This window comes from Rhinopithecus bieti, unplaced genomic scaffold, assembly GCF_001698545.2.
Source record: "Rhinopithecus bieti isolate Rb0 unplaced genomic scaffold, ASM169854v2 scaffold_57365, whole genome shotgun sequence".
Lineage (NCBI taxonomy): Eukaryota > Metazoa > Chordata > Mammalia > Primates > Cercopithecidae > Rhinopithecus > Rhinopithecus bieti.
In genome coordinates, this window is record NW_016822180.1 from 272728 (window position 1) to 282743 (window position 10016).

A 10016-nucleotide genomic window follows, 5' to 3' on the forward strand; every position below is an offset into this window, starting at 1 on the left:
TGGCACGATCTCGGCTCACTGCAACCTCTGCCTCCCGGGTTCAAGCTGTTCTCCTGCCTCAGCCTCCCGAGTAGCTGGGATTACAGGCATGCACCACCATGCCCGGCTAATTTTGTATTTTTAGTAGAGACGGGGTTTCTCCATGTTGGTCAGGCTGGTCTCAAACTCCCAACTTCAGGTGATCCGCCTGCCTTGGCCTCCCAAACTGCTGGAATTACAGGCATGAGCCACTGCACCCGGTCCACAGCATAGTATATATTTATATTTAGTAACAAATTATATAGATCGGATTGTGGGGCCCATCTTTCACATCTGCCCCATACACTCTGACAGAGTCCACTTGGCTAGTTTGGGTACTCAAATATGGACCACCAGATGGTGAGTTGCTACCTGAAATGTGTGAAAAAACAAGCTAGGCTCTAGGAGACAGGACTTGCATATTTTAATGGAAATGATAGGTGCAAGGTCTTAAGAAGTGTCTTTTTAAAAACAGCTTCACAGCCTTGACACAGTGGAGAGCACATTGTCAGACTGAGACTGAATGAATAAACAGTTGTAAATTAACTTTTGTTGGGCGTCATTTACCTATTCAAGGGGACACTGGAGACCTTCATTTTGTTGGAGTGAGTTTTTGTTTTTTGCATTATGTGGGAGGTAGTGAGAAGTGAAGCCCGCTGGACTTCTGGGTTGGGTGGGGACTTGGAGAACTTTTCCATCTTACAAGAGGATTGTAAAATGCGCCAATCAGCACTCTGTAGCTAGGATTGTAAAGTGCACCAATCAGCGGTCTGTAGCTAGCTAGAGATTTGTAAAATGGACCAATCGGCACTCTGTGAAATGGACCAATCAGCAAGACATGGGTGGGGACAAATAAGGGAATAAAAGGTGGCCACCCCAGCCAGCAGCAGCAACCCACTTGGGTCCCCTTCCATGCTGTGGAAGCTTTGTTCTTTTGCTCTTCACAATAAATCTTGCTGCTGCTCACTCTTTGGGTCCATGCCACCTTTAAGAGCTGTAACCCCGTGAAGGTCCGCGGCTTCATTCTTGAAGTCAGTGAGACCAAGAAAACACCGGAAGGAACAACCCTGGACACATCTTGGCAACCTAGATGCGACTATTGCCAAGTGGTGAGTACCATTGGACCCCTTTCGCTTGCTAGTCTGTTCTATTTTTCCTTAGAATTCGGGGGCTAAATGCTGGGCACCTGTTGGCCAGTTAAAAGTGACTAGCATGGCTCCCGGACTAAAGACACGGGTGTCAGGCTTTCTGGGAAAGGGCTCTCTAACAACCCCCAACTCTTCTGAGTTGGGAGCATTGGTTTGCCTGGAACCAGCTTTCACTTTTTCTGTATTTCTGGGCTGATCCAAGGGTCGACAGAGAGGAAAGCCACTCAGGTCCGGGTTCCTGACAAAAAGTTAGTTGACCATGTAGCCATGAGCGGAACTGTCAAAGTCACACTGCCCAAGCGAGACTCGCCCATCTATCCTGTCTATCCTGACCCTTGCCTCCTGGGTTCTAACGCCTGTCAGACAACTTCCTCCCGCGTCTCTTCTCTGAGCCTAGTCCCACTTCTAAAAACCACTCCCTGCCTCTGGTGCTTTTCCAGTTTCTCCTATAAGAATGACTTCTAGTATAAATTTCGGGACTCAGTTACTTTCTTTAGGCACCCAGGCTCACCAATTAGACATAATTTTTGCCCAAAGCCCTGTCAGATGGGGAGACCAACTATCCTTTGAGGATCCCTCCTCAGACAAGCGGGCCTAACAAAGGCTATTCCTGAAGCTAGGATATGGGGAGCCTCAGAAATGATATCCTTCCTATTCATATGATGAGAAGTGAGGACAAAAGGCGTCACTCTTCCAACCCTGGAGATCCCTTCCCTCCCTCAGGGTATGGCCCTCCACTCCATTTCTGGGGCATATCATCTTTATAGGACAGGGGTAAGGTCCCAATACTACCAGGAGGTTACACTTAGGACTCTAACAGGTTTTTGAGAATGCGTTGTTGGTAAAGGCCACTAAATCGGATTTTTCTTGGTCCTCTTTGTGGTCTAGGAGGAAAACTAGTGTTTCTGCTGCTGCGTCAGTGAGCACAACTATTCCAATCAGCAGGGTCCAGGGACCATTGTGGGTTCTTGGGCGGGAGGTGAAAAACAAACCTTTCAAATGGGAAACACTCAGGCATCAACAGGCTCACCCTTGAAATGCATCCTAAGCCACTGGGACCAATTTGGCCCTCAAATCCTGAGAAAGAGGTGGCTCATTTTATTTTCTGCACTATGGCCTGGCCCCAATATTCTCTCTCTGATGGAGAAAAATGACCACCTGAGGGAAGTATAAATTATAATACTATCCTGCAGCTTGACCTTTTCTGTAAGAGGGAAGGCAAATGGAGTGAAAGAACTTATGTCCAAGCTTTCTTTTCATTGAAGGAGAATCCACAACTATGCAAAGCCTGCAATTTACATCCCACAAAAAGACCTCTCAGCTTACCCCCATATGCTAGCCTCCCTATAGCTCCCCTTCCTACTAATGATAAGCCTCCTCTAATCTCCCCTACCTAGAAGGAAAAAGCAAAGAAATCTCCATGGGACCACAAAACCCCCCGGGCTATAAGTTATGTACCCCTTCAAGCTGCAGGGGGAGGGAAATTTGGCCCAATCCAGGTACATGTCCCCTTCTCCCTCTTTGATTTAAAGCAGATCAAGGGCTGGACATGGTGGCTTATGCTTGTAATCCCAGCACTTTGGGAGGCTGAGGCGGGCAGATCACCTAAGGTCGAGAGTTTGAGACCAGCCAAGCCAACATGGAGAAACCCTGTCTCTACTAAAAACACAAAAAAATTAGCTGGGTGTGGTGGTGCATGCCTGTAATTTCAGCTACTCAGGATGCTGAGACAGGAGAATTGCTTGAACCTGGGAGGCAGAGGTTGCGGTGAGCTGAGATTGCACCACTGCACTCCAGCCTGGGCAACAAGAGCAAAACTCCATCTCAAAAAAAAAAAAAAAAAAAAAAAAAAAAAGGAAAATCTGGGAAGTTTTCAGATGATCCTGATAGGTACATAGATGTCCCACAGGGTCTAGGGCAAGCCTTTGACCTCACTTGGAGAGATGTCATGCTATTGTTAGATCAAACCCTGGCCTTTAATGAAAAGAATGTGGCTTTAGCTGCAGCCTGAGAGTTTGGAGATACCTGGAAATGGACAAATTCCCTACCGGTCAGCAAGCCGTTCCCAGGATAGATCCCCACTGAGACTGAGACCTCGACTGCAGATACATGGGGACTGGAGTTGTACAACATCTGCCTGAGCTTGTGTTCTTAGAAGTGACTAAGGAGACATTAGGAAAAGTCCATGAATTATTCAATGATGTCGCCACCATAACGCCGGGGACCAGAGGAAGAAATGCGCTTGCTGCCTTACGCTCGAGCGGCCCCTTATGGAGAGGCCTTAAGAAAATATACTCGCCCCTGTCACCTGACTCCCCTCAAGCGTCAAATTGATCTAAAAGATAAGTTCATTAGCCGCAATCAGCACAGATATCAGGAGAAAGCTCCAAAAGCGAGCCCTGGGCCCTGAACAAAATCTGGAGGCATTATTAAACCTGGCAACCTCAGTGTTCTATAATAGGGATGAAGAGGAACAGGCTGAAAAGGAAAAGTGAGATAGAGAAAGGCCGGAGCCTTAGTCATGGCCCTCAGACAAACCTTGGTGGTTCAGAGAGGACAGAAAATGGAGTAGGCCAATCACCTGGTAGGGCTTGTTATCAGTGTGGTTTGCAAGGACACTTTATTTTATTTTTTTTTTTTTGAGACGGAGTCTTGCTCTGCCACCCAGGCTGGAGTGCAGTGGCCGGCTCTCAGCTCACTGCAAGCTCCGCCTCCCGGGTTCACGCCATTCTCCTGTCTCAGCCTCCCGAGTAGTTGGGACTACAGGCGCCCGCCTCGTCGCCCGGCTAGTTTTTTGTATTTTTTAGTAGAGACGGGGTTTCACCGTGTTAGCCAGGATGGTCTCGATCTCCTGACCTCGTGATCCGCCCGTCTCGGCCTCCCAAAGTGCTGGGATTACAGGCTTGAGCCACCGCGCCCGGCCAGGACACTTTAAAAAAGAGTGTTCAACAAGAAACAAGCCGCCCCCTCGCCCATGTCCGCTTTGCTGAGGCAATCACTGGAAGGAGCACTGCCCCAGAGGACAAAGTTTCTCTGGGCCAGAAGCCCCCAACCAGATGATCCAACAACAGCACTGAGGGTGACCAGGGCAAGTGCCAGCTCATGTCATCACCTGGGTACATTTAACCATTGTGGGCCAGGAAATTGACTTTCTCCTGGACACTGGCATTGTTTTCCCTTGTCCCGGACAGCTGTCCTCAAGGCCCGTTACCATCTGAGGAATCCTGGGACAGCCTGTAACCAGGTATTTCTCCCAACTCCTCCATTGTAATTGGGAGACTTTGCTCTTTTCTTTTCTTTTTCTTTTTTCTTTTTTTTGAGATGGAGTTTCACTCTTGTTGCCCAGGCTGGAGTGCAATGGTGTGATCTCTGGCTCACTGCAATCTCCGCCTCCTGGGTTCAAGCTATTCTCCTGTCTCAGCCTCCCGAGCAGCTGGGATTACAGGCCGCCACACCCAGCTAATTTTGAATTTTTAGTAGAGACAGGGTTTCTCCATGTTGGTCAGGGTGGTCTCAAACTCCCAACCTCAGGTGATCCACCCGCCTCGGCCTCCCAAAGTGCTGGGATTACAGGCGTGAGCCACCGTGCCCGGCCAACTTTGCTGTTTTCACATGCCATTCTTGTTATGCCTGAAAGTCTCACATCCTTATTAGGGAGGGATATATTAGCCAAAGCTGGAGCTATTATCTACATGAATGTGGGGAACAAGTTACACATTTGTTATCCCCTGCTTGAGGAGGGAATCAACTCTGAAGTCTGGGCATTGAAAGGACAGTTCGGAAGGGCAAAAAATGCCCACCCAGTCCAAATCAGGCTAAAAGACCCCACCACTTTTCCTTATCAAAGGCAATATCCCTTAAGGCCTGAAGCTCATAAAGGATTAGAGGATATTGTTAGACATTTAAAAGCTCAAGGCTTAATAGGAAAATGCAGCAGTCCCAGCAACATCCCAATTCTAGGAGACTAGTTCAAGATCTTAGACTGATCAATGAGGCAGTAATTCCTGTATATCCAGTTATACCCAACCCCTATGCCCTGCTGTCTCAAATACCAGAGGAAGCAGAATGGTTCACTGTTCTGGACCTCAAGGATGCCTTCTTCTGTATTCCCCTGCACTCTGACTCCCAGTTTCTCTTTGCCTTTGAGGATACCACAGACCACACGTCCCAACTTACGTAGACGGGCTTGCCCCAAGGGTTTAGGGATAGCCCTCATCTGTTTGGTCAGGCACTGGCCCAAGATCTAGGCCACTTCTCAAGTCCAGGAACTCTGGACCTTCGGTATGTGGATGATTTACTTTTGGCTACCAGTTCGGAAGCCTCATGCCAGCAGGCTACTCTAGATCTCTTGAACTTTCTGGCTATTCAAGGGTACAAGGCATCTAAATGAAAGGCCCAGCTCTGCCTACAATAAGTCAAATATCTAGACCTAATCTTAGCCAGAGGAACCAGGGCCCTCAGCAAGGAATGAATACAGCCCATACTGGCTTATCCTTGCCCTAAGACATTAAAACAGTTCCAGGGGTTCCTTGGAATCACCAGCTTTTGCTGACTATGTATCCCTGGATACAGTGAGATAGCCAGGCCCCTCTATACTCTAATCAAGGAGACCCAGAGGGCAAATACCTATCCAGTAGAATGGAAACCAGAGGCAAAAACAGCCTTCAAGACCTTAAAGCAGGCCCTAGTACAAGCTCCAGCCTTAAGCCTTCCCACAGGACAAAACTTCTCTTTACATGTCACAGAGAGACCAGGAATAGCTCTTGGAGTCCTTATTCAGACTCGTGGGACAACCCTGCAACCAGGGGCATACCTAAGTAAGGAAAGTAATATAGTAGCAAAAGGCTGTCATCACTGTTTACGGGTAGTTGTGGCAGTGGCTGTCTTAATATCAGAGGCTATCAAAATAATACAAGGAAAGGATCTCACTGTCTGGACTACTCATGATATAAATGGCACACTAGGTGCCAAAGGAAGTTTATGGCTATCAGACAACTGCCTGCTTAGGCACCAGGCACTACTCCTTGTGTATTTGAGGGACTGGTGCTTCAAATACACACATGTGCAGCCCTTAACCCTGCTACTTTTCTCCCAGAGGATGGAGAACCAATCGAGCATGACTGTCAACATCTCTTATGACTGCCAACAAATTACAGTCCAGACTTATGCCGCCCAAGAGGATCTTTTAGAAGTCTCCTTAGCTAATCCTGACCTTAACCTATTTACCAATGGAAGTTCATTTGTGGAGAATGTGATACGCAGGGCAGGTTATGCCATAGTTAGTGATGTAACAGTACTTGAAAGTAAGCCTCTTCCCCTGGGGACCAGTGGCCAGTTAGCAGAACTAGTGGCACTTACCAGAGCCTTAGAACTGGGAAAGGGAAAAAGAATACATGTGTATACAGATATCAAGTATGCTTATCTAATTCTACATGCCCATGCTGCAATATGGAAAGAAAGGGACTTCCTAACCTCTGGGGGAACCCCCATCAAATATCACGAGGAAATCATGGAGTTATTGCACGCAATGCAAAAACCCAAGGAGGTGGCAGTCTTACACTGCCGAAGCCAAAGGAGAAGGAGAGGGGAGACAGCAGCATAAGCGGCTGGCAGAGGCAGGGAAAGACCAGCAGATAAAGAAAGAGAGAAAGAGACAGAAAGTCAAAGCTTGGCTGGGCGCGGTGGCTCAAGCCTGTAATCCCAGCACTTTGGGAGGCCGAGACGGGCGGATCACGAGGTCAGGAGATCGAGACCATCCTGGCTAACACGGTGAAACCCCGTCTCTACTAAAAAATACAAAATCTAGCCGGGCAAGGTGGCGGGCGCCTGTAGTCCCAGCTACTCCGGAGGCTGAGGCAGGAGAATGGCGTAAACCCGGGAGGAGGAGCTTGCAGTGAGCTGAGATCCGGCCACTGCACTCCAGCCTGGGCGACAGAGTGAGACTCTGTCTCAAAAAAAAAAAAAAAAAAAAAAAAAAAAAAGGAAAGTCAAAGATTGAGAGAGAGAGAGTGGAAGAGACAGACAGACAGAAAGAGAAAGAGAGAGGGGAAAGATAAAGTCAGAGAAGGAAAGAGAGAAAGAGAGAGAGAGAAGTAGTAAAGAAAAAACAGTGCACCCTTGAAGAGTGGCCACACCCTCCACACCTGTGAGTGTTTCTTGTCAGGTGGGACGAGAGACTGAGAAAAGAAAATAAGACACAGAGACAAAGTACAGAGAAAGAAAAGTGGTCCCAGGTGACCGGCACTCAGCATACGGAGGATCCGTGCCAGCACTGGTCTCTGAGTTCCCTCAGTATTTATTGATCATTATCTCTACCATCTCGGAGAGGGGGATGTAGCAGGACAATAGGGCAATAGTGGGGAGAGGGTCAGCAGGAAAACATGAGAGTAAAGGTCTCTGTGTCATAAATATGTTAGAGGAAAGGTGCTGTGCTTTGATGTGTGTGTACACAAACATCTTGGTGCATTAAAAAGCAGTATTGTCGCTAGCATGTCTCACCTCCAACCCTGAGACGGTTTTCTCCTATCTCAGTAAATAGAACATACAATTGGGTTTTACACCAAGACATTCTATTCCCAGGGATGAGCAGGAGACAGATGCCTTCCTCTTATCTCAACTGCAAAGAGGCCTTCCTCTTTTACTAATCCTCCTTAGCTTAGACCCTTCACAGGGTGTTGGCTGGGTAACGGTCAGGTCTTTCCCTTCCCAGGAGGCCGTATCTCAGGCGATCACATGGGGAGAAATCTTGGACAATACCTGGCTTTCCTAGGCAGAGGTCCTGTGGCCTTCCATAGTGTATTGTATCCCTGGGTACTTGAGATTAGAGAATGGCGATGACTTTTAACAAGCATACTGCCTTCAAGCACTTTTTTAACAAAGCACATCCTGCACAGCCCTAAATCCATTAAACCTTGAATTAATACAGCACATGTCTCTGCAAGCACAGGGTTGGGGCTAGGGTTACAGATAAACAGCATCTCAAGGCAGAAGAATTTCTCTTAGTACAGAACAAAATGGAGTCTGTTATGTCTACTTCTTTCTACATAGACACAGTAACAGTCTGATCTCTCTTTCTTTTCCCCACACACCCCATTCCTTTAGAAACCAGAGTAAATTTAAAACCTATAATTGATAATTGAAGGTCTCTGTGACCCTATAACACTCCAATACCACCCTGTTGTCTGTGTAAACAACAGTGTAGTCCAAAAGCACTGAGGCCACTGACAGCCCATAGCCTTCCTATCAAAAATCCCTTAACCCAGTAGGTTTCCTAACAGGGAATCTAAATCTTAAGTAATTACCATACAAACATCTGACCAGACCCAGGAAGAACTCCCTCCAGGATGGGATGATAGATGGTTCCTCCATGGCGATTAAGGGAAAAAGACATAATGGGTATTTGGTAAGTGAGAAGGCAACTCTTGTAGAAGCAGAGTTAGGATAATTGCCTAATAATTGGTGTGCTCAAACAGGCAAGCTGTTTGCACTCAGCCAAACCTGAAAGTACTTACAGAATCAGGAAGGAGCCATCTATACAAATTTTAAGTTAATATGGACTGAAGGAAGTCTTATTAATAGCAAAGAATAATTGAAATCCCAAACTTACAAGGTTTTCAACAAAAGTAAAGTTTGCTAAAAGTTAACAGTGTAACACGTATTATCCTAACTTCTAATCTTGTGGAAATCAGACCCTATCAGTGCCCCTCAAAGCTTCCATCAGTGCAGAGGCATACAACTAATACCCCTACTTATAGGGTTAGGAATGGCCACTGCTACAGGAACCACAACAGTAGGTTTATCTACTTCATTATCCTACTACCACACACACTCAAAGGATTTCTCAGACACTTTATAAGAAATAACAAAATCTATCCTTACTCTACAATCCCAAATAGACTCTTTGGCAGCAGTGACTCTTCAAAACCGCTGAGGCTTAGACCTCCTTACTGCTGAGAAAGGAGGACTTTGCACCTTCTTAGGGGAAGAGTGTTGCTTTTATATTAACCAGTCAGGGATAGAATGAGATGCCGCCCGGTGTTTACAGGAAGAGGCTTCTGAAATCAGACAACGCCTTTCAAACTCTTATACCAGCCTCTGGAGTTGGGCAACATGGCTTCTCCCATTTCTATGTCCCGTGACAGCCATCTTGCTATTACTCCCCTTTGGGCCCTGTCTTTTTAACCTCCTTGTCGAATTTGTTTCCTCCAGGATTGATGCCATCAAACTACAGATGGTCTTACAAATAGAACCCCAAAAAAGCTCAACTAACAACTTCTACTGAGGACCCCTGGACCAACCCATTGACCCTTTGGCTGGCCTAGAGAGTTCCCCTCTGGAGGATACTACCACTGCAGGGCCCCTTCTTTGCCCCTATCCAGCAGGAAGTAGATAGCGTGGTCATTGCCCAATTTCCAACAGCAGTTGGGGTGTCCTGTTTAGAGGGGAGATTGAGAGGTGAAGCCAGCTGGATTTCTGTGTCAGGTGGGGACTTGGAGAACTTTTCTGTCTTACAAGAGGATTGTAAAATGCGGCAATCAGCACTCTGTAGCTAGGATTGTAAAACGCAGCAATCAGCACTAGCTGGAGGTTTGTAAAATGGACCAATCAGCACTCTGTAAAATGGACCAATCAGCAGGACATGGGCTCAGACAAATAAGGAAAAAAAGCTGGCCACCTCAACCAGCAGCAGCAATCTGCTCAGGTCCCCTTCCAAGCTGTGGAAGCTTTGTTCTTTCGCTCTTCACCATACATCTCGCTGCTGCTCACTCACTCACTCACTCACTCTTTGGGTCCGGTGCCACATTTAAGAGCTGTAACACTCACTGCCAACCTTTGTAGCTTCATTCTTGA